General features: G+C 37.4%; 1 long non-coding RNA gene across 1 annotated transcript; it reads left to right on the top strand.

Moving 5' to 3' along the window:
* Positions 1–795: 795 nt before the first annotated feature.
* LOC140682337 (uncharacterized) lies at positions 796–17896 on the top strand. Its single transcript, XR_012053952.1, has 3 exons — positions 796–2340; positions 6653–6690; positions 17532–17896. It is a non-coding gene; the product is annotated as an uncharacterized lncRNA (long non-coding RNA).
* Positions 17897–25615: the final 7719 nt, after the last annotated feature.

The raw sequence follows: 25615 nt of genomic DNA, 5'->3' as shown, positions 1-25615 counted from the left end.
TTTGGTGAACTGCCTATTGTGTGAGATGCCATAATATATTAATATCTTTTTGACAATTTTACTACAGTTTTGTGTTATTAATAAAAACAAACTATTTTCCAAAGAAACCTTGCCAAAAGGTAGTAAAAGTGCACAAATTCCCTGTCCTTCTGCTCAGCAATTTTTAATCCTAGTATATATGCCACAGCTAAATGAGTCATATTATCAAATGAATCAAAATTCTAGCCTTCTTACAGTAGAGACAGAGACCATAAAGCAATTTGTGCTACACATCAGTAATTAAACCAAACAAATAAAAAAAAAATGCCCTAATTATTTAATCAAATGGGCTTTTTGCTAAGCCTTTTCCCAAGTCACTAGGATTTCCAGGAATTTGGTCAAATGACTAAAAATATAATCAAAATTCTGGTAAACAGACCATCTATTTTGCAAACATCTATTTGGGCAAACATTCAAACTCCAGAATAATGCATTCTGTTTCAAAAATTTCAGATGGATTGCTTGTGGCATTTATATGCCTATCAGCCACAGAACTGGTCTGAGAAGCCGTCAGGGAACCATTTTCCTGGGGCCTGGTGAAAGGCTACTTATCTATTTGTTATTATTAGTGAAAGCTTCAATCTGGGAAGATTGTTACCATAAATTTAGCAAAAGCATATTAGGTAAGTCCACTCTATCACAGTCACAGAATATTAACCAATTTTGCTGTTTCTTTTTTTTTTTTTTTTCCTAAATATGGGTTTCTTTCACTGATTGTACTGAGGCAAACAAATACTAAGAGACCAGACCTTTAGAAGTTAAGCAGTGAACATTTTAAAGTGGAATTTCCCATGATGAGCAAATCTACATTAATCTCTCACACTTCTAAAGTCCTTAGAATTCTCTTTGGGATTACTTTTGGCACCAGACTATATCGGAGGCAGACACGTTAATAATTCGTTTCAATGGTATAAAGCACAATGGTGTGGGTCTTCCCACCACACCTCCCATTCAGCATCCATGAGAAGGCTGATTTTGATGTGTGTGTGTTGTACCTTAGCTGACAGTCTAAAGTCCCACCAGGCACCTGGAATCATTCCCTGGGCCCGCAGGGGAGCGTGTCTTCCTTACTTCCCACCGCACAGCTTCTCAGGACTCAGTCCAGTTTTCCAGCCTTCACTGCCAACATATTTAATCCTGTAAATCAGTCATCAAAATCACAGCTGGAGTTAAAGTTAGTGTCCCCGCGCAGATTTTTTATGTTTGTGAATTTTGTCAGGCCTTAGTGACAAGTTAGCAGCAAGAATATCACATCCTTGGTGCCTTGCTTAAGGTAAGGTGGGGAATTTTTTTTTTTTTTTTTGGTGGGTTTTTGTTTGTTTGTTTGTAGCCCCTTAGTATTCCTGGGAACAGAAATGCATCGTGAACCAACCCACTACCCTCTTCTTCTGCAATTTTCCATAAACAAAACTGCAACCATACATTACACTCTCTGCTAAGTGCTGCTCCCTATGGAACTGATCTTTCTTGGAGAAGCTGAGAAATATTAGGACAAAAATGCTTGTTTGTAAACTTCCTGATCAATCTTCTGAGCTATCCATGTGATCCCACTACAATGTCCTCCAACAGTCACTGCTTTGCTATATTGTCTAGGACCTAAGTGGCACAGTACGCCCTCAAACCTGACTCTCTTCTGGAGAAGGTGACACCCTTAAGTGACAATTCTGTGCTTCACAGATCAAGACTTCATAACCTCTTTGTGAGTAACACACAATTAATCTTTTCTTTCTTGGGTAGAGTGACTTAAGCCTGCTATGAGAGCTATGGATTTAGGAGTACAATGAGCACCTTCATGCGGAAATTTGGCTGTGTGGACTGAAATCTGCTTTCATCAGTGTGACTTGTTAGAACCTTCAAAAGGTCTCTCCTGTTTATGAAACCTACAGCATTAAAAAAAAAAAAAAAGTAAACTGAGAAATATTAGACAAAGTTACTGTTTTCTTATTCAGCGTTCATATTTTGCCTTTAAGCCTACAGAAAGTGGCATTGAAAAAGCAAGTAAAAATCATGACATACAATTGAGAGTGGTTTAAGCCCTAGTTCTTCAGGCTTAAAAGTGTGGTTAATTTTACACATACCTACATTCTCATTGATGTTTCTCCACCTAAGGTAAATCAAGAAGATACTTGTGATCTCAGGTTTCAGCACTTGGCTATTTACAGGACCAAATGAGACTGGTACTCTCACTTTGCCTTTCCAGCTTTCCCCTTAGTCCAGGACTCTCTTCTTGTCCTCTGTGGAATTTGGAACAGATCTTCTCTGACAGTGGACCAGAGCTTTTATTTGTTTATGGGATGATAGGTAAGTAAACAACAGTAGTGGAAATGCCATCAAGAAATTGCACTTATATTTTCAATTAAAATTAATTAAATTTGCTAGCTCTTTTTGGATCAAATCAAATGGATCAAATCCAATGGATTCCCTCTACATTTATGTGTTGGAATCTGTGGTATTGATGATTCTGAGATTGTAGAAAGTTTCTGGTTTTTAGCTCTGCTGCTAAAGAAGAAGTTATAATTTTTTTGTGCTGGTTTTTAAGGTTGTTTATTCTTGCTTATCTATAACATGTTCTGCTGCCCTGCAGCAGGTCTGTCCTGCAGGGCAGTGTGCGGGGCTCTGCCCCCAGTGGGATGGTACAAACATTATATACCAGAAACTACCTGTGCTATATTTACAATAATGTGCTAATATTTATCACCTACGTTGAATAGTGTGTCCCCAGCCTAAACCAATAGAAAAATGCCAACACTACAGTGAAACATGGAGGGCATTAAGAAGGAGAAAAAGGACAAGACACACCAAATTTCCTCCATCTTGTCCCCTTTGAACCCCTTATCTAGAATCTTAAAATTTTACTTTTGTACCCGTGTCACAATTGTTATTTATATCAAACACTTTGAGCTTGTAATTCATCCTGTAAGATTGAAAACTCTTTTCCATGGACAGAGATCAGAGACAGTGTCTCTCAGGGCTCTGTACAGGGGGGTTCCTGACCCCCTGCCAGGGTCCCAAACCTTCCAGGGCAGCCAGAGGGATGCCCTGGATTCCCACATTTATGAAAAGAAAGTAGAAAGCTGTATTTATCCATCTACCTCCTTCACATTATTTTCACAGGTTACTTTAGCAGTTGGAAATGTCAAGAATGGCAGAGGAAGGGGTGGGTGTACAGCTCTCTCTGCTCCATAGAGCAGTAAGCAAAGTCAAGCAGTGAGGCAGGAAATAGCCAGCTGCATTTCCCAGCCAGGACTCCCACTCCCGAGTCATCTCAGAGCTGCCTTGAGTGCTGTGTCTGAGCCCTGCTGCTCAGCTGAGATATCAGGCTTCATCTGCTCAGTGCTGCTCTTGGTGCTGGCCCTCTACCAGCCAGTGCACACCACAGTCATGACACTGACCCCAGCCTGCCCTCTCTGGGTACATCTTCATAGTTTTCATAGTTTCAAAATGAAAACATGCTGTAGCAAACAAGACTATTTTCTCCTCAACATCCACACACAGCTCAAGAACGTTAAAACTATTCCAGCCTCCTCATCTGTTCCCTTCTGGGAGTAGAAATAAATGAGGCTTACATTAGATTATGTCTGACTATTTACATTGCCAAAGGTTTGGAGACTACAAGTGCCTAGCAAAGCTCAAGTACATGATGATACTCCTTGGAAAAGTGAGGCTTTCTCAAGGTCTCTGCTGACTCTTTCCATTTACCTCACACCTTAAATACAACATGAGCAGAGGGAATTCTGCACTTCCTACAAAGCACTCAATATGTGAAAAGATCATGCCCATAGACAGTCAGCACCTAAACCACACATAAGTTTTCAGAACAAAATCAACACTTTATGCCCTGAAGCGATTCTGTAAGCCAGGACAGACTTTGGAAAATTAGAATAATAAGTTGACTATGAGTAGCTCCACTAAATAAGAAAGCAGCTGCATTTGTGCATCTATCTCTAGGGTTTTGAATTCAGACACGATTTTCTGACACATGGGACAGAAACGAGAATTTTACGCTTGCCGCATATAGGGTCCCAATCAGATCTAACATCAATACTTGATTTGAGTCCAATTTATTTGGGATTTGAATAAATTATTATTTTCAGAAAAAAAAAAAAAAAACCAACTGAATGTCAGGCAGCAGCACTACAAGATGTATGGAAATGTATATGTGTATTGTGGTGAGAAGGAAAGTAATTTTCCTATGAGACCTCATGTGTAGGGGAAAAAGTTACTCTGTTTATTTACAGAAGGAAAAATAGGACAGGAGAATGGTATCCTTTGGCTAATTGAAGCATACATCTGGGAAATTTAAAAGAAGTAAAAGATGTTCATCATCTTGAAAAAACAAAGAAATATGTTTCCCAGGTTACTAGCCTATTAAAAAAAAAGTAGGCACAAAAATGAACTCGGACCCTGTACAGCTCCATGATTGTCTGCACTGGGTTGAAAGGGCTGCGTGGAAGTTCAAAATTATAAAGAATGTAAAATAAAAGGGAGAAGGGAAAGCTAGAGAAAAAAAAAAAAAAAAGTTCTGTTTCAAAAGAATTCCCAGTAGCTCCTGCACACACAAATTTCCCTCACCTAGTTAAGAGCTGCTTTCTGGTAATACAGCCACAGTCTCCCTTCCCTCTCATTTGTCACTGATCTGAGGCTTTTTGCCCATTGTCAGATGGCACATGCCATGTGTCAGATTATTTTTTTTTTTAATTTTATTTTTTTAGATTCAATTAAAGCAAACTTGAGTCCACCCAAGAGGCATCCTGCCCCAGCTGCACTTCTGCTCTGTTGTACCCTCTGTTCCAACCATACTGGAGGCAATAAAAGGGCTGAGGATGGAGAAACACTATTGTTTAATTGAAACCATATGTATCATGTAAAATGCTCAGGACAGAAGCGTGGTTTATGAACATCAGCTGAAATCACCCTCACAGTGCAAGTGCCAATATTTACATTTCTATTGCTTAACATTGTTTGGGTTGGAAATTATAGCAGTTTTCTAATTAACTACCTGCAGGCATGCACCAGTTTGACCTTTTGCATGCTAAATTGCATGCACTAAATTAAATTTTCCTCTCTCTCTCTCTCTCTCTTACTGAGATAAACAAGGCCAGTTATACATGACTCAGGCTGCCCTTTCCTCCTGCCATTCCATATGCAAAGTCAATCCTAGCCAGTTAATCCTCTAATTTAAGAGCAGACTTCTGTATTTTTGTAAGTGATTAGAAGGATTTTGTTTCTTTTACGTAGTTATGGGTCAATAATTTGTATTCAGAAAGAAGAGCTAGTAACATCAAAATAACATAAGTTTCCTAATAACAGGTTTGTGTAAGTACTTCAGAGGTAAGTAAATGAGCAATGTTAATTTTCAACTCTTTATAAATTTGAGGAAACAATATCATCAGCTACAATGGCTGCTCAGCTTACTTCTCCAGATAAAGCTGAGCCAAAAGAAAAAAGAGGAGAAAATAAAATACCACACTTAGCAGGTAAACAGTTGTCCTATTGTACAGGTAATAGGTTAGGAACTCTTAAGGTAAATCTAGTTATTCACATTTTCAAATACTAGTGAATAATTTGAGAAATATTTAAACTGTATAATTACTCAGACATTCTCATTACATCCTCAATTGAAATTATGCAGATCAGGGACAACTTTCCTGAAATCAGATCAAGTTATTCTGAGACCAAACACACATAGCAGTACTTATTCCCCAGAGAATCATAAGGAAATATAATCAATTTTCAGACTACATTGCTGAATTAAAAGAGATGAAGATTACTGCACAAGAAATCACACAGGCTGTTAAAGAAAACAAAAACCTTTCCTTTATTTCAGTGGGAACTAGGAAAGATTTGTTCTTCACTTTATTCTGTGATGAAATAAGAAAGTTTAGTTGCTACACAAAACCAGGAAAGGCACTCAGTGCTTTGTACAGCAAGTGATACATCACTTCAGAGAGGAAATAATTTATGTGCAAAGGCAATTCCAGACCCTGGTTTTGAATATGTAGAATAGGCAGTGGTCATAATTTCCCAATAGAGCACATCATGTCTGAGTTTGTACAATGAACGCTTATAAAGCTTATATCCTCTGCCATAACATGGCCCAGAGATCTCTTTCTGGCCCAGCCATGGACAGCTCAGCAGCAAACTCCATGCTCTTGTCATCTCTGGAGGTGACTGGCTAAGCCTCAGCTGACTGCAGTGATCTACCATCAGTTCTGTAGTCAGAATGAAACTTTAGAAGAAAAAACACTCCCAACAGAGACTCTCTTGCTCAAATCAATCAGCTCAGGATCTTTCAAAGCTTTTAGTAGAACGGATTCTTTGGAGAAGTGGGTGGCAAACACAATTCACTGTCATTGAGAAACTATTGTCACAAACACTTCTCCCTTTTATAATAACAAATAAAATAATGATATGCTTGCAGCTTACCACAACAGTTTTCCCAGAGAACTGTTGATCGGAAAGCATTTATGTGTTTGCTGATGTTTTCATGAAGGTTCTGTTTGGTTGGGGTTTTTTAATTTCTAGTTAAATACCTTCTCTTTTTTTTTTTTTTTCCCTAAAGGATTGAGATGGCCTAACTTTACCTTACACTTCATCTACCTTTTCCACACAGGTTCTCTCAGTGAGAAACAGAACAAGAGACAGCATGAGGTGAGCAAATATTTCTCCTACAGCTAAAAATCACAGTTTGAAAATTTCATCTCTGCTTACCTGATATAAACAAAAGCAGATGGCAAATCCTATATTTGCTATGACTGCATTAGGATTTATATGACATAACTATTTGCTTATACCAGTCACTGTTAAATTTTACTGGCTCTTTTTATTAGTATGTATCTGTGGGGTAAAAAGCATTCTAAATTGATCAAAAGAACCCAATTATCATTCAAGAAGATGTTTTTGATTGCAAGAGTATTTGCCATTTCTTACATGGACACCGCCTTTTTTTCAAGAACATAATGGCAGATATGATCAATTCTTTGTTGAGTCAACATGTGTAGGCATAAATTTTCATATCCCTGAAGTACTACCTATACAGAGATAGTTTTTCTTTGTATTGTTTTGCAAAGACATCCCTAATATATCTGCTGTGAGAAAATAAACTATTTTTCTTAATTTGGAAAATCTGAGAACAAACACAACAAAAAGTGTCATATTCTCACTAAATACTGCACAAAGGTCATATGTCTTGGCTATGATTTGTACCTGCTCATCCTAAAAAATTGTTTGGTACAGACTGTGAAGTCAGACATAAATTATTATTCTCTCTGTTTAGCAAAAGTTATTCTCAAAAGAAAAAATAAAAGTGATTGTTTAATTTCTCTCAATTGCCCCACTACAGTACATGTTCATAAATATTCCTTTTTGTTGACCAGTATACTTTTAGAGATATGTTTCATTTATTGCATATAAATATACATTAATTTTTTATCAGCCATGGGTGCCCATAGATACCACAATGAACCAAGATCAACAGAACCAAAACTCAGACACCATGCACAGCAAGGGTAATTTCTAGCAGATATCAATACTGAAAACATAAAAGAAGTTGCACTTCTCAAGGTCATATTCTATTACCTCAAGTTCAAAGATTCCACAAAACTGACCCTACTGTGCCTTGTAAGCTTCAGGTGAAAGGACCATAAGGCAAAGAGACTAACCATGCCCCAGTGGAAATAATTTTGAAAGGCAAATAATTCAGCCAAACTGATGCTAATCAGCATAGCTGATAAAATTAACCTGGGAAATTCTTGTAGATAGGCATCGTAATTTCTTTAGCCCATAGCTCAGTGTTCTTAATATAGTTTCACATCATTCTTCTCTCTGTTATACCAAGAGACAATGAAATCTGTCTTTTAACTAATTTATAATTTTGCAGGATTCATTACTAGATCAATATAACTGAATCATACTGAGCAAAGTTCTTTGACTTGTTTTCACATTTATCTGTAGGTGTGCATATGTGTGCACTAAGTAAAGCCATAGCTTTATAATCCATATTATTGTCTCAGTTTTTTATGTACACATAGTGCATTAAACTTGAATTCTGCTGTCCAATGCTTTGCAAAATCCTAATTTCAGTTTGCAAATATTAAAGGTGTACTTGTTTCCATAAAACAACAGAAAATTAAGGAGGTAATTAAATTAAATATATTTTCCTTTATATTTTATATTAAATAATATAAAATATTTTCCTCTCCTGGTTCCATTACTTCTATAAGATGTTACAGATATGCGGTACATACCTTTGTGCCTGTAGGGTATATCTAAACCATTTCTAGATCTCAAAAAAAAATTCTGTCAGAGGCCTGGGGCACATGGTTATCCCAGGAACCACCCAGAAGCAGCCTTTGAGTGGGTAAGACAAACACACAGATCTTAACATTGAGGCAGGATGCACACATTTATTTCATTCTCGACCTCTCTCCACTCACTGCTCTTCACATATGTTTGCACTTCTGACCTGAGCCTCCAGCAGTGTTTGTGGAATTCGTACTGTAAGCCACTATGTGACTGTGTTACTGTATTTCCCAACAAGACTATTGCTTAGTGCAGTTCTTATGTCTTTTATGGGTTTTTTGGGGGTTTCTTGTTTTGTTTTGGTTTTTTTTTTGGTTTTTTTGTGGTTTTTTTTTTTTTGGTTTTTTTTTTTTTGCGACATCACATCCTTTTGCAATGGATTTAAATTATTACAGTTCTTGAGTTCTGCTTCACTTAATTTTAGTTAATTAGCCACAGGTGAGGCAAGCATCCTTTTGCATCACTCTCATGGGCCCCAGGTTGAAAGTCAAAAGAGCTTTAGCCTCTTGAGTAATACCTTGATTACTCGATAGCTCTAGCAGGTGAGAGATTTGCTTCCACAGTTGGATTCTGATAGTCCAACTCAAGGAAACTGAAACTGAATAAGCAGAGGATGATATCTTGGGCCTATGGTACTAAATGACTAAATTCTCATTGCTCCAAAGAGCCAGAAAATCTAGTTTAGGCTTTCAAGGCAGCACAGAAGATGTGAGCAGTTTCTCTACCACCAGTTTTCCCCTTTCCTTTTTCCCAGTTTTTTTCCACTTAAATTGTTTGGAATTGGAAGAAACAGAGGTATTACCTTCTGTGGCACCAAGATTTATACATGAAAATCTGACACCAAAAGCATCCACATAATATTTCCAATATTTCCAAGCATTAGCATACCCAATTCTGTCCTGGAACTGAATGTGAAAAGGTATAACCACCTAACCTTTCCTGCAGGAAATGTGTGCCCATATGGAATATGTGCTTTTCTGAGACAGGTAACTTTGCTCTTAAGCAAAGGTGAGCAGAATTTCTTCAAGGGATTAACACCATAGGTCAATTAATTTCTGCTGTCCTCATGATAAAAGGAAGGCTCACAGGCTCTGCCTGTACCCAGATTTCCAAGATGAATACCCCCTTTTTGCCTGTGCCTAAAGAAGGCTTGAGATGCAAGTAAAACAAAAATCTGGAAGAGAATATAAATAGAGTTCCTTCTACTTTCTTACTTCTAATAAACTCTCAGCTTTACTTTTCCTCAACTGGCCTATCAGAAGAATGGGGATAATCCTGCCCACCTCCTAGGAATATTAAGTGTGACCCCAAACAAGGTCATAATCTCTGTGTGCTGAACTCTACACCAGCACCCAGTGCATGTGATCCTCAGATTAAATACTTTTCAGTTTTAACTAGCAATGTAAAGGGTGATACAGAAGAGAAATTGATCCATTTCTCTGCACATAGAGAACCAGTGCAGAAACTTGTGAATTAACATGCATAGGAACATAAAGGAAGAGTCAGAAATTTAACCTAGATCCCTAGGAAATATGTTCTTTTATCATGGAGCAAATTATTGTGGAGAAATAACCTTTATCTTTATTGCATGCTCTTGACATAAGACTGAACTAGCAGAAAAACTCACATTTGTTCTGAAAAAGGAGGACAAAGCACATAAACTCTTTTTCAAGAGCTGTAAGCTGTGAGGAGCAAAAATGCAGAATTAGCATGTGAATTAATGCTATCACTGTGCTAAAAAATTAATCCTGTGCCATTTAAAACTTTTTACCCAGACATATTTTTTATCCCTTGCAGATGGATCTTGGCAATTAGAGGCTGAGTTAATAAGCTCCAAACTAGTAAAATTCTAATTGCAGAGCCAGGTATATGAGTGATCTTAGGAGTTAATAAGCCAGAGGACAAGCTATACTGCCAAGTGTAACCTTTGACAGGAGGGTCAGAAGTCACAGGGCAAACCTAGAAACAGACCAGCTCTTTAAATCTTCTTACTGGGTTACAGGAGTGAACTCTACCTGTTAAGTGTGGTTTTGACTGGAAACAAAAATCTTCAGTTTTGCTTAAGCTGCAATGACTGCTTCAACTCCTGCCATAGACAGAGATTCAGATGCGATAAGAAACCTCTCATTTATGCTACAAGGCTGGCCATGTCAAAGGAGAATTAACAGAAGAAAGAAGAAACAGATGTTATTTTTCACCAGTTATAAAACTGAGGCTTTCATACACATTCTTATATTAGTCCTTAAAGGCCAGCATCCTTCACTTTCTATAAACATTTAATGAAAGCTTGGCAAGAGAACAACTTTAATCTCAAATACCTGGTTATGTATAAACACTTCTGCACCATGTTTTCAAGTCTATAATCAAGCCCTAACAACCTGAAATTAAATTTGTTTAGAATTAAACACAAAACACAGAATAACATTATTGCTGCTACAATACTTGCATCTCTAAAAGGACAACAGAGATAGCCTCACCTGAGTCACAGAGATAGCCAGAGCACTGGAAATTACCAATATTTTTCATGAAAATGACTGCAAATGAACTCAGAACAAGAATATTCACTCATGTAACTGACAGCTAATTTTGAAATAATGAATGTATTTAAGAGTAACACAGTTTTTAATTGCAAATTTAAGAAGGCAAAATAAGCAACGTGCTGAATAAATTGTTCATTCTGAATGATTCATCCAAATCTAATAACTATCTGTCTCTACAAATATTGTAATAAGGCATAATCAGTCAGTATAAAAACAGCAGGAGGAAACGAGCTACAAAAAAAATTAAGCTGTATTGCTGCTGTTTCAGTACCAAAGGACAGACTTCATAACTCTCTAATGATCCCTTCTAGCTTCAGATGCTCCTGCAAAAGAAGAATTTAAACTGAGTTTTGCTGCTGTGCATCATGGCTGAGATCCATGAGCTCAAATGTAGTCCGACGCTAAAGGCAAAATGAGATGCTTATTCTCTCCTTCTGTAATTTTTACCCCTCTTTTCCTTGGAAACCCAGAACAAGAGGCGTGGGGGGAAGTTGCTGACTCAAACTGCTGTGTGAGCAAAACCCACTGGCTCCACGTTGCTGCTATATATGGGCTGGGGGGAAAGATGATGGGTCTGTCTCAAAAGAGTCGCCAACCATCACGTCTGAGAGCTCCTCTCAGGCGTCCCCAGCCTAAACATTTTATGGGTTGGGGGTCACAGGTCACCAACTGTCAAAACAGAGCACAAGTCACACTGTGCACCCGCGAGGAAACTGAGCAGACGGCAAAGCTGGAGTTCAGGGGCCGCGCTGCTCAACGCGCACCACAAATGGTGAAGCTGCCCTTAAAAAGTAACAGCCTTCCCCCCCTAAATCTTTCTGATTTTTACAAGTAGAGCTCAAAGTTAAGTGGGCGTGAGTTTTAAAAGATCAATGCACATGTGGAATTAGACTATTCTAAATGTCTTTTTCTCTTTTTTTTTTTAATGGAGGAAAACAACCACCAAACTTTGAACTGCCAAATTTAACCAGCAGCAAACTCCAAAGCACCAGGTGGTTTCATAAACCCAAAGGTTCATAAATCTTTTCTTTAAAGTTTCCAATTTCAAAAAAGAGCTTGTTCTCTTTGTGGTTATTTTTCAATTCTTCTCCCTCCCTCCCCCTTCTTTCCTGCCTTTGGGTGGATGACCCGCCAACCCCTGACAGTCTTTTAAGCTCGCCGTGCTGGTTCCTGCTGACGCTGCCGGAGACAGGCTGCCCACTCATGGGGCAGTGAGCTGTGGGCATGACTTCATCCCCCCAGAGGAATCTCTGGGAAAGGGGCTGCAAAGGGAGCCATGCTTTCTAATTTTAAACACTACCTGTCGCGTAGATCAGGAGTGCAAGGAGTTAAAGCATTCAGGGAATCTCTTCTCGCCACCTCTCCGGCCTTTAAAGCAGTAATAGTTCTGGTAATCGAGGCAGTGTAGTCACCAGTCTACAGCCCATGGGCTACATACAGACCATGGGAGCAATTAATCTGTCCTGTGGGGTGGTCTTGGAGACTGCCAGGTGTAGGCAGGGGGATCAGGATTGGATGAATCACCAGTGGCTTGTGTTTAGTGTGGACCAAGGTGTCTTCATGGAAGATGACAGCTGGGAATAAAGTTCTGCTACAAGCAGAGCAAATCCCTTTCTTCTGCTATATGAAAAATGCTACTGAGAAAGGCAGCTGTCAGGCATAGCATGAGGTCTTCTTGTGCCCAGAACCAGTTGGTGGCTGTTATGCTTGTGGGAGCATATAGGGGTTTTACCTATGCATGTATACAGTGAAGCATGTAAGCAGTACACTCCCAGGAGGCACCAAACTTTCTGTAGTTTCTGTGATGTAAGAAGAGCAGATCTGCCATAAACATTCCATCTCCAATGTTAGAAGAAATTAACAAAAAGGTCAGATGCTGGTCTTTTAGGTACTGCTCTATAATCAAGAGACACACAGACACACGGTCCTCTAATCTTCTTAAACTGATGGAATATAAAGCAGCAAGAGTGGAAGAAATGACCATAGATTTCTGGCTTCTTGCTTTGTTTCTTAATTACACTCTAAGATCAGCCCACTTTAACACATGCATCAAATTATGCAATCACAAAACCACTCAGGTTGGAAGGGCCTCAGAGGTCACCTAGTCAATCCCCCGACAGCAGCCTGCTCCCTCTGCTCTACACATTCTCCCGCAGAAAGGCAGCATGGAGAGAGAGCTGCAGAAACAGCTGTGAAACCATTAACTAGCTTGCTGTACCAAAGTCAGGCAGATGGGAATCTTTAGCCCATTACTACTTCTCTTCTTTAGAAACAGCACCCAACACATGGTTCGGTAGAGACGTCACACATAACTGCGTACCTGTGTTGTAGATCTGGGTGAAAGTAGGTTCTTAAGTCTTCAGCCAGTTGATGGGTAAGAGTGTTGTCTGATCAGATTCACTATACAAAATCACATTACATCTCCTTAGAGAAGGCTTGGTTGGTAGAAAATTTCCTATGAAGCTCTCAGATAAATATCACCCACTCCTATTGCTGAAGCTAATGAGGCAAAAATGTTGTGGAACATGATCAAGGCCACACAGGAATATCAGTATCAGAGCTGGGGTTACATAGCACAAGCTTGGTCTAAATGCCCTAACCCCTTCAGATTATTCACTCCTGTGACCTGTGCCACGCAAGCTCATGAGGTATGGAACTGGCCCACAGACAGGAAGCTGGGTGAAGCAGTGAAACCATACCAGTAAGATACCAGGAAGAGTATCACCCAAGCCTTTCTGTCAATCCTTCAGCTAGGCAGCACTCTTCCCTTTGGAATAAGTGTTCCTCACTTTTTTTGCAGCTTTCTTTCATCCACTTTCATCCCATGTCTTTACCCTTCTCAGATATACAAATATACACATGCTTTGCCAGAAAATCAAAGAAAACTACCTCTCTTGTAAAAAAAAAAAAAACAAAAAAACCAAGAACTTTCATGTTTCTCATGTTTTATGCTGTTGTAACTGCATTTGATATGGTCCCATGAGCAGACTTTCCAATAATAATGACTAAATCTACTTTTATTTTGTAGGATATTTAGGAGTGATTTGGAGCTGTAACCACAGTTATACAGACAGCGCTTGCCACATACATGTGGTATTATTTACTCAACCTCCTGATTTATTAAATGGATTTCCAGCTCCTAAGAAGTTTATTATTATTCCTCTGTGGCATCTTCATATTGATTATAATTTCAAAATTCTCTGCTGGACATAAATGAGTATCCACTAAATTAGGTGACAGTTGATGGGTATAAAATTGAAACACTAACTATTTGCTGTCTACAGACAACAAAGTAATTAAGGTGATTCCATGTATCCTCCCTCACACTTTAGAGCTAGATCTGGTTCTGTGTTGAACTGTAGGGAAAGAAACAGAAGAGCAGACAACTGGTAGACAAACTAGATAGCCATGGCAAACACGGCATCTAAAATCTCCCAGCATATTGGCTAGTGTGACAAAGCAGATATTATTTTGTGCCATAGCTCCTCCAAATCCTGAGTCTGGTCTTTCCTTAACTAAGGAGTGTTCCAGTATTGCTCTCTTCAGCCTCTGTCTCTGAGAATTGTGTTGAGACATAGAAAAGAGGTGATTTGGGTATCATAAACCCCAAATAAAACAACAGTGTCACAAACGAGTTGAAATTACAGACTCCTCAGTGATACAACTCATTCTCCAGCTTTCTTAGCAAGGCCAGAATATCGGGTTCCTCTGGATTCAGTATTACTCACCTGCAGTTAAAAACAATTGATAGATACAATTTTATGTTGCTCTTTCTCTTAATGGTCAAATTCCAAAATGAATGCCAAATCTGAATTTGGCACTAGGGATCCATGGCTGTGCTTGTAACTTAAATATCTCTAGCCCAGATGGCCCTTAAGCATATTTGAAAAACATTCCTGGGTTCCAACGGCAGCAAGCCAGTTTCCAGAGTCTCCTGAGCAGAACAGCACACCAGTATTTTGCATCAAATAATCTTTTTAAATATATGAAAATACCTAAGCCCTATCTTTTCATCCATAAACAGACTCTAGTCATTTATATATATAAACATAATTTATATAGAAATAGATCCATATATAAGGCATCCCTTCTCATTCCACCATACGCTATGATAAAACATCTGAGCAGAATCTCAGAATGCAGGCTGGATCTTGGTGGAACTAGGCTTAGATATGGGAACCATTGTTTCCAGAATTATCCAGTAACCTGGTTGACACCCTGAGGGAATGATACACACCTCCTCTTTATTAAAAGCCTCTTCCAAAAAACTATCGGAGTAGCTGGTAGAAAATAACTTCAAGGAAATGTGTCATGAAATTCTTGTCCTACCAAAAAAAAATATATATATTGTTAATAATAAAATCTACTTAGCTGATAACATTTTTGATAGTTACTAGGAATGAGACAGATAACTATTCTCAGTTTTGCTAAACCCCTACATGGATTTTGCCAAGCTTAAAATAACAAGAAGGATATGGCATCAGTATACTTCCAATAGCTAAAATTCTGAACAAAAATCACAAATTAAAATGAGTGAAGAAGTCTTTGCCAGAAAGAAAAGTAAGTTTTATAAGTTTTATGTTCTCAAACAGTGGATCAAAGTGACAGTTAAATGACTTGCCTGTTACCTGCCATGTTCATGCAAGCAATATTCATTAGCAACAAGATTATAAATGAGGCAAAAAAACTACTTGTCTCCTTATAATGCTATCTTTTCTTTGCCAAGCCCTATCAGTATTCAAAATACTAGATTTCACTCCTAATCAAATAAGGATCTGAAACATAATTCTTCCCTAAAACTCCAGGGGTATGTTTTAGCAAAGGAGCTGTACCAAACTTCACCCTACAGACTGCACTAATTCAGCATCCTGTCAAACTATCCCAGGGAAGACCATAGCATTTCTCTAACTCTAGCCATAGGATCATGTATGCTAAGTGCATGACCTATTGACAAAAATAGTCCAATTCACTTGACAATGTGCTAGGATCAGCTGGTCTTCCATTAGCACAAAATTCTCTATGAAAGGAGGCTGAGACCAGCCAGATCACCCATTCCATTGCTTGCATGGAACTTTATTCTGTCAAGAGCATTACAAATCAACATGGATTGTGGCCTCCTAATTTTTCCTGAATCTTTGACTGGGTCTGGCACCCATTGCATGCAGTAAGCCTGTGACTTGAGTTTGCATGCACGCATACTTGTGTGAGAGGTTTCTAGCGTGCATGTGACTAGATGTGTCTGTGAAACAAATTTCTGGACTGATACAGACCATTTAACCAGAACAAAATTAGGTATGTGTGTGAGTTGTATGATGCAAGTATGGACATCATTACATCTAGATAGATACATGGAGACAGGTGACAGACTAATGGATTTTGGGAAGTCAAGCAACTTTTTTTTTTCCTGTGGTATCACAGTAGGGCACAAATAGAACATATGTTAACAGCTGAGAAAGGAAAACTAAAGCCAGTACAAATTAAATAGGGCTATATGATGTGTGGATGATCCTGAAGGAATGAAAACAGAGCATAATTTTATGTGCAGTTTAGGCATATTACCTATGCCTTCATATACAGACAAGTCACACTCCATCAGGGTTATGGAAATAGTCTTAGTTCCAAAGGTATTAGAAGATACAATATTAAAACTCTTCCTGCAGAAATATCAACACATGCTTTACTGATTTTATTCCAAACCTCTAGAACTCAATATCTTAGATCTATCACAAAACAGAAACACTAGGGACATCTTCCCATAGAAAACAGAACAAACAGAAACACCAGCAGTATATTTTTTATATTTTATGCTATATTCTTTTTCATTCACAGTCATTTTGAGGCATGTGTGTGTAATGCAGTCCTGGACAATGTGATAGCAATTGTGTCTGCCTTTATTCAGTGGCTAACAGCCCTTTCTGAACTGATGTTCTTAGGAAAAGCCTTCAGAATAACCGTATTCCTCCACGAAATCTCTAGTGGAGAGCACTGAACACTCACATGGACCTTTCAGATATGCTAGGTCTGTCTCTTACTGATTGGTCTTTTACTCATCTTTCTAAAAAACCTTCCAGGTTGAATTTCAGAATGCAAAAAGCTGTTTGAAATTCTCTCCAGATGTCAAGCATTTTTGTTGTCTTTTTTTCCTCCTCACAGATTCATGTTCTGAAAAGAAGAAAATAGAGAAAGAAAAAAAAAAAAAAGAAGATAAGGAAATTTTTTTTTAAGCCTTTAAAAGATATGAGGGATCTAAATTAAAAACCTTTCTGCAGTGAAAGGTGGCTGCAGGGAATGTATAGTCATTTACTGCTGGCATGTTTACAGGCTTTGAAGGTTCTTCACATCTAGCCGAGTGAGAATGGTTAAGAGCAGCTCTACCTCACACTAAGATTTTATGGTATTAATGAGGTCTTTATTAAACCAAATACCTGCAGGTTCTGTTACTGCTAGTGTAGTTACAAATCCTTCATACTTGTTCATACAAGGCAGAGAGTAAAATTGGAGCACTGTAAAAATGACTGGCCCTTTGCCTTTCTATCCTTGTGATGATCACTCTTTCTAATAAGTAAAAGGGTTTGTTTCTACTGACACTGCTTAAAATGAAATGGGTTTGGGTTTTTTGTTTATTTTTATTTTCTTTATTTTTTTTAACAGTCACCAATTTATGACCAATGTAGGAAAGAAGGTTTTGTGGAAGATTTTGTGACTACAACAGGAAGAATATTCGAGTTACATTAACCGATTTACGTAAAGATGATATTTTTCTCCAGAACAAGTCTGGCGTAAACTGAAAAAAACCTTCTGCTTTTATCATCATTTAATTATTTGGAATCATCAGCTCACAGCCATGTGAAAATAATGGATCCAGCTACAGGATATGTCTACACATGAACTCAAGAGCCATAATGGCAAAATGTGCTACAAACTCATACCATTCTATTTTAATTTTGCAAGTCAACATGAAATACACTTTTGTTCCACTGTTGTAAAGAAGAAAAATAAATATTAAAAAAACCGAGGCATTCTGTTCTTCAATCATCATTAATTGTAACCTGGCTCTCTTTCTCCTACCTATTACTGAATTATTTTTCTTTATTATTAATAGATTTAGAGTATATCAGAAATCTTTAATACTATGATTGTGTCCCTCACAGAAAAACTGAATGTAAAAATGTACTATTTTGATACAGGTCACTCCTCTGCTTTTTAAAGATTGATTTTAAAACTCATAAGTTTTAAAAGAAGGTTATACACTATACTTGCTCAGAAAAGTAGAATTTTTGTACAGAATTTGTGTCAGGTTCCTGGGTTTTTTTTTAAAGGAAAGAATATCATAATTTGAATGAAACTTCAGCTCTTTAATTAGAATTACTTTTAGTATATACTTTCTTTTTAGTTAACTATTTTTGTTTAACATATTCATTCTTATAAAGGATACAAACAAGATAATTTTATTCACTACAAAAATGTTATCCTTTCTGGTGTCTAGAGGGTGGAATGGTATTATGTGAAACACATCATACCATTATATAAAGCCAAACACTCCTGAAATGTGCTCTACAGGGAATATTAGCCCCAAGCTTTGAAACCACAGCCAAATCAGAAAACCTATAAGGAGAAAGTGACGCAAAGATTGTGCTGCACTCCACTCCCTCCTATTGGGTTGTTGTTGGGTTTTTTCTTATTTTTTTCCCGAGGAAGACTGTAACAATATGAAAGCCTTCAAGCCTTGGGAAGAGCTGTTTTTGAAGAGTAGCTCAAATTATTTTATAATCACACTTCAAAAACTAAGTATAATACATAGACAAAACAGGCAACAATTCCTTTACCTCTTCCTATTTACACAAAAAGTCCATTGGCAGTGAAAGAAATTGCACAGTTTATTCGTGCAGCCATGAAGCTGCACCATGTCAGCCCCTTACAATGACCAGGCACTTCTGAAAATGGCAATGTCATGACATTTCCATGGTGACTTTGGCCTCAGCTTTGCAAATCCCACAAGATCAGGTTACAGACTGAGGACTTAGGAAATGAGTAAGAAAGCACTAAAGGAGAAAAGCTGTGATCATATGCAAATATATTCATTAGAGAAGAGATTGAAGAGAAATGCACCTTCAATATTTTTTTAATGAATTTTTAAACATAAAAATGTGCTGCAGGTGTGCAATTTAATGTATCTGACCTGTTAAGGACTGGTTAGAAATGTTTGCTACCAAAAAGTTTTCTTGTTTACATATTTTCTATTTCTGTTTAAAAATGTTTCCTTTAAAGCTTTATCTTTTTTCACTTTTATTTACAATAATTTTTTTTCCTTTGCTTTATTTCTTCATGTCAAATATAGCCATCAGCTGTAATTTTTGGAATTACAAACAAATCCTGCCAGACACCTTGGAATAGGTGACAACCTCTGCACAGAACATACCATGGCCTGTGCCTGCTATATATATCTATACATATTTCCATGCATTTTTTACCTTGTAACAGAATTTCTTTTAGTAGCACAGAATATATAGTCTCTGGATAAATACTTTCCCACTTTTCCCTCAAACAAAGCAGTTTTAGGAAGTAGGTGAATGCATTTTACTAAAATAATTTCACATGTCTTTCCAAAAAATCTGTCAGTATTCATTTCTAGCCTGGGTTCAATAAATATGTCAAGCTTAACTAAAATATTTTTTTAATTAGGTAGAATAGAAAAAATATTCAGTGAGATCCCAAAGAAGATTTGAGGTTCTAAATTTCCTGTGGGACAGGAGATGCCCAATACAATATAACTCATCCCTTCAGGGTTTGCTGGGGTTTGTATGTTTGGAGTTTTTTTATGTATTATCTTTAGAGACAGTAGCAAACACATGAAGAAAAGAGAATGTGATATGTCTTGAAATCACTCAGAGAAAACACTGATGTTGAATGCTCCCTTAAACACAAGCAAGTAAAGGTCACATTGTTTCTGTATTATTTCCATTCCATTATGAAACAGAGATAGTGAACAGCAACATGCATTCCTCTGATAAATGTACAGCTAAAAGAAAGATCCTCCCAAAGAAGCAAGATCAGCATAGCTCTCTGCCTGTTATTTTGCTTTCAGCTAATACCCCACTCCCCAAGAAAAATTCTGCTGACCTTTCACTCCCCATTCAATCCTGGCATATATATCAGAAATTATTGGACCAATGAGCATTTCACATGCATTTCACATCAGGAGGAAAAATACATCCTCACAAAACATACTTCTAAAGGACAGGACAAAACTGCCATTTGCCATTTTCTGTTACTATCCATTCCTAAGATCAAACACTGCATGCTAAAACAGAATCTCTGGAAATACCTTCCTAGTCAAATGTGCTCAAAATCTCTGTACAGACTTCAGTGCTTTTTTCAATGTACTCACAATTGAGAAAAAATCCTCTTACTTTTACAGACTCTAGTTCCACAAAGCACTTAAGGAAATATTTTTCCAGTGATGCATTTATCCATAGAATTAAAAATATGCAAATATTTAAACCAAGCTCTATTTATGCTATTCCCCATTCACTGGCAGAAAAATTCCAGTCTTCTGATGGTAATTTTACTGTTTATTACTTTTTATTAGAAGTATGTTACACAAATATAATACTAAAACCAATACTAATAATATTTCAGCACACCAGTGAATTCCACTGTGGTATGTCTACCCATAGCAAAATCCTGCAACTCATTCTACTTTATCCTGAAGAATGATTAGCTGAAATCTGGACCTTATGGAAAATAACCTGATTGTAGCATATTGTAGCTATGATTGTAGCTGAACACTGTCAAGGTAAAAAAAATCCTATATAAAAGCTAATATATGGGAAAACAAGAAAAAATCATAGGGAATATTTAAATCACTAGGTCTTCAGTCTTTGTAGTTCTGATATTCAAAGTGCCTCAGAATTAATCCTACCTTTTTCTTGAGGCTAAGGAAGCACTAAAACAGTGATATTTTTATAGCAGTCAAAGTCAAAGTGTGCAAATACTTACATGCTTCCTCATTTGGACTGGGTTGTATCTCACAGCTTTGGAAATTAGGCCAGATATGGCCCAATAGGTCATTCTACCATCCCAGAAGCAGAACAAAACTCAAACTGGTAGACAGAAGCTGTCACAATTAGTCAAAACATCAGTGATACAACAATGGTCTCAGTGACCCACTCTAAAGATTTTTTGGACAGTAGAGACTCTTCTTCACTTTCAAAATCACTACTTTTTGCCTCTGAAAAAGCAAAATTTGATTTAAGGTATTGAATAAATAATATTGCATCCACAAGACATTATATGTTGAGCCAGCACAGGCTCAACCTGCCACTTGACATTCTTACAAAAAGTTCTGTAGTGCATCTCTGTCCTAGCAGATGTCAGATCCTTGTCATCCAACCTCCTAGAGCCAGATAAACCTGGTGCCAAGTATCAGGCCAGAATAAGTACCGTAATGTGGTCTCCCAATAATTCAGCTGAAGTGCCAGAGTGCAATTATGTATGATCCAGATAAAATTTATACTGCCAAGTAATTTGATAAAACACAGATACAGCATTAGTGGGCACAGAGCCACAGGCTTCAAACAAGTACAAGTATCAGGAACAATATACACTAGCCAGCTTTTACTCCATTCTTTGCAAAGTCCTCTGAGTTTTTGCTATCATTAACTGGAATTCTACTTGGGATTCACACTTAAGTACACATGGTCTACTTAAGATGTCTGTCATCATAGTGGCAATGTTGATAAATTGTTTTTAAAACATGTTTTGCCATGTTTTATTTTTATGTCTGCCTCTGAAATTTTATGAAACCACACTAGTACGTGAATTAAAAGTAAACCAAAAATCTCCCAAATATTTCCACTTTTTTTTTTTTCTCCTTATGGAATTATTTTCCCTTATGTTCTTATCTATTTTTTACCAGTCTGCATGCAGAGAGCACACTAAGAAAGGACTCAATCCCCATTTTGTTGGTTTTGCTGAGACAAATATTTGGGAAGAATTATTTTTAAATTCTCCTGGTCCCTATATGAAGAAGATGGAGAAGAAAGAGTTCTTGTTTAACAGAATTCCAGAAAATAACTTAAATTCTGCATAAAAGTTTCATGGACCTTATAGGGAGTAATTATAAAAGACAAAATATTTTTAATTTAAAACTATCTACATTGAAAAACAAATATTTTTATTTTCCTCTTCCAAATATATTTTCCACAAGTTTGGATGGGTTTTGAGCAACCTGGTCTAGTGAAAGGTGCCCTTCTCCATTGCAGGGGCTTTGGAACAAGATGAACTTTAAGATCTCTTCCAAAGCATTCTACAGTTTTATGATTTTATGAAAATTTTATGTGCTCTGAGGAGCACATTTGGGGTTGATCCAAATAAAACAGTTTTGCAACTTTGTAAAGTTGACAGGATAATTTAGCAAATATTCTACCAAAAAAAGACAAGACCCCAAGGTCCTTCTCCACAGAGCTGCTTTCCACTCTCCCCTGATCTATCCAGGTAGCTGGTTCATCACAGAAGGCAATTAGGTTGGCCAACCATGATTTGCCTTTAGTGTAGCCATGCTGACTACTCCTGATCACCTTCTTGTCCCCCATATGGACAAAGATGGCACCTGGAATGAGGTGCTCCATCACTTCCCAGGGATTGAGGTGAGGCTGACAGTCTGGTAGTTCCCTGGGTCCTCTTACTTGCTGTTTTTGGAAACCAGAGTGACATTTCCTTTTTTTTAAAGTCCTCAGTCACCGCTACTGAGTGCCACCAACTTTTAAAGGTGATTGTGAGTGGCCTTGCTATGGTATCCATCAATTCTCTTAGCATTTGTGGATAAATCCTAGCAGGGCCCATTGATTTGAGTATATCATGTTTGCCTGGGTGTTCTCTAACCCAATTCTCCTTGATCAAGGGAAAGTCTTCCTTCCAACACTCGTCTACCCTGGTCTCCCAGGTCAGAGATTCCTGCAGGCTGATCTTTTCCCAGTGCAAAGGCAGCCTTCTCTGCATCCCCTGTTACCAGGGTGTCCCTTCCATTTGGTTACAGGCCCACATTATACTCACCTTTCCTTTGTTATTCATGTATTTGAAAAAGCCCTTCTTGTTCTTCTTGACATCCTTTTCCAGATTTAATTACAGAGGGGCCTTGACTTTCTTTATGTTTCTCATTGCATGTGCAAAAAAGGAACACAAGAACACAAGAACGCATACACTTTTTTTTTTTTTTTTTTTTTTTTATGTGTATCCAAAGTGCCAATTATTTAGATCACATACAGGAAAATTTTTCTGAATATTCATTTTTGCATGATCTGCACTGGGGATCATCTTTTAAAAACATAACAAAAATTTGATGTTTCAAACTTCTTCATCAACTAATGCTCTGTTATTAAAGACAAATACCTCTAAGTAAGTAAAAGCCAAAATCAAGCGATATTACCGGTCTTCAATTAAATTACTTAAGTATTCTGCAAGGAGCTATTCTACTAGAAAAGATTTTTCATTCTTCTGCATTAGCCATCCAGCAGACACATTTGCATATCTCAAATACGTTAAATAAAGTAAAATTAAATAGGAATATTTGATATTCCAGTACTGATCAATAGCTCTTAATCAAGATGCCACAGTCTAATTCGCAGTTTGAAACCTGATATGAGTTTCAACCTGATAAGGTTATTGAGAAACGAGCACTAAATGCTGTTATCTGTAATATTGATACATCACATGGAATGCGTATGAAGCATGAATAATGAGCTAAAAGCTATATAATAAAGACTGCCTATAGTAAGTCCTGGTTTTGGTATATTGTTTACATTGGGTGGTAACAACTGCTCATTTTATTTCCAGGAAAGACCTTGAAGATAAAAGGAATGTGATAATTTTAAAACCATAATTTTTTATATATATATATGCATATATATGCATGTATGTATGTATGTATGTATGTGTGTATATATATATATATATGTATGCATATATATATTCCTTCTCCAAGGGAGATGGAAACATGCTGCTAACCAGAGCTGTGCTTATCAGAGCTTTGCTTTGTAGTTCCTCATGTTGTTCCAGAGGCTTTTTCCTCAGTACTGGTAACTATCCACCTAGTTACAGTGCTGTCTTGAGTTATTGTTAAAGTAGGAAATTAGGTGGTTATTGGGGGCTAGAATGAACTTTTCATGATTCATAGAATAATCAGAGACAATGGGATGCCATATTCTATGTCTTTGGACCATATAAAGCCAGGTCACTTTCAAAAGGCAGAAGGAAGCATTTTCAGCTATTTTCAAGTTTTTATTCGACTTTTAAATAGGACAAAATTCCTAATTTATAAAAGAAAATAAACATTTTAATCTATTTATTTATGTTTACTGTAATTCTTCCTCTCTTTTCTTTCTCTCCCCCCCACTTTTTTTTTTATCTTTGGTACTAGTAAGAAATTTTCTTCTCTTAATGTGCAGGTCTGGGAATCAGGAATTTTATGTTATTTTTTCCCTCAAGATTTCCTGTGCAGACACAAATAAACTTAACCTCTATGTCAGTTCTCACACCTGGTAAAAGAACTTCACCTTTATACTTATCTACTTTATAGAGAGTGTCTTCTCTCCTGTTTATGATTCTTGATTGTTGCCAATTTTAATCCATTCATGTTTGTAGAGTATTTGAGGATGAAAGGTGCAAGAGAAAATTAAATTGTCTTATTTTGTGGAAAACTATTTTAAATAAAACATCATGCAATGATTTCAAATAAACCACTCTCTTGTGATCTACATTTAGGATGCTTGTCTACATTTACACAGCAAGAGGCAGGTTATCCTTCAATCTAAGTCATATGAGGATATTGACTTCAGCTGATGCCATCAGGCCTCAAAGAAGGCTCCCTGTCCAAAAATAGAGAAGACAGACTAAGGAGTTTACCTGTTGCCTTTGTTATCTACTCCTTATATTAATTAACTCACTGTCTTATTTTGGCCCCATTACCAAATCCTCAAAATGCCAAGAAAAGGAGACTAGTGAATGAAAGAGCAACAGGTGGTTTGAGAACTGTTCATTCATCTAATTCACAGGACTTCTAATGTAAGATACCAGGATTTTTCAGTCTCCCTGTAATCTTATTGGGGCAGGTTTTCAAATGAAGCTGTATTAAATCAAGCTTATAAGCCATTATCTGAGGTTTAGAAGGCAGCAGTTTTTTCTACCATCCATGCCAGAGTCTTTCTGTGGCCCCATTCTAATATTACTGCCTTCATCAAATTGCCACTTTTCCTGCTGCAGACAGCAACTGCTTCATTTACTCAGCAGAACCTCCATTTCCAGTAAAGGTGCAGACTCTAAGAAGAAAAAACTGTTCTAGCAAAAATCCTAGAACTTAGCAAAGGTAGACCACCTGTTACTGGTTCTGGTTTATTGCTGAAGTATCTTGTCTCCCAAGGAATGCCTTTCCTAAATGCTTAGCCATTCCTCTCCCTTGTTCACCATTACTTCAAGAATCCTGAGATACTGAGGGATTCTGGGTTGCATGTTCCATTCCACAGGTATGGAACAAGTTGTCTAAAGGCAAGAAAATTCATTAACACTGTATGCCTTATTCATCATGACCACCTAATTTGGAAAGTTTCTCCATGGGTAAATGCACCTGAGAAACAGATGAAAGGTTATATATTTGCTAACATATTCATGCAGATGAGCCTCACACGAGAAGAAAACAGGGCCAACCTGCTTAGGCTGGTTTGCAGCTTACCACAGATGCA

This window comes from Taeniopygia guttata, chromosome 2, assembly GCF_048771995.1.
Source record: "Taeniopygia guttata chromosome 2, bTaeGut7.mat, whole genome shotgun sequence".
Taxonomy (NCBI): Eukaryota; Metazoa; Chordata; class Aves; order Passeriformes; family Estrildidae; genus Taeniopygia; species Taeniopygia guttata.
Note: the sequence above shows the minus strand (reverse complement) of the source record. Positions and strands in the feature narration are given on the sequence as shown.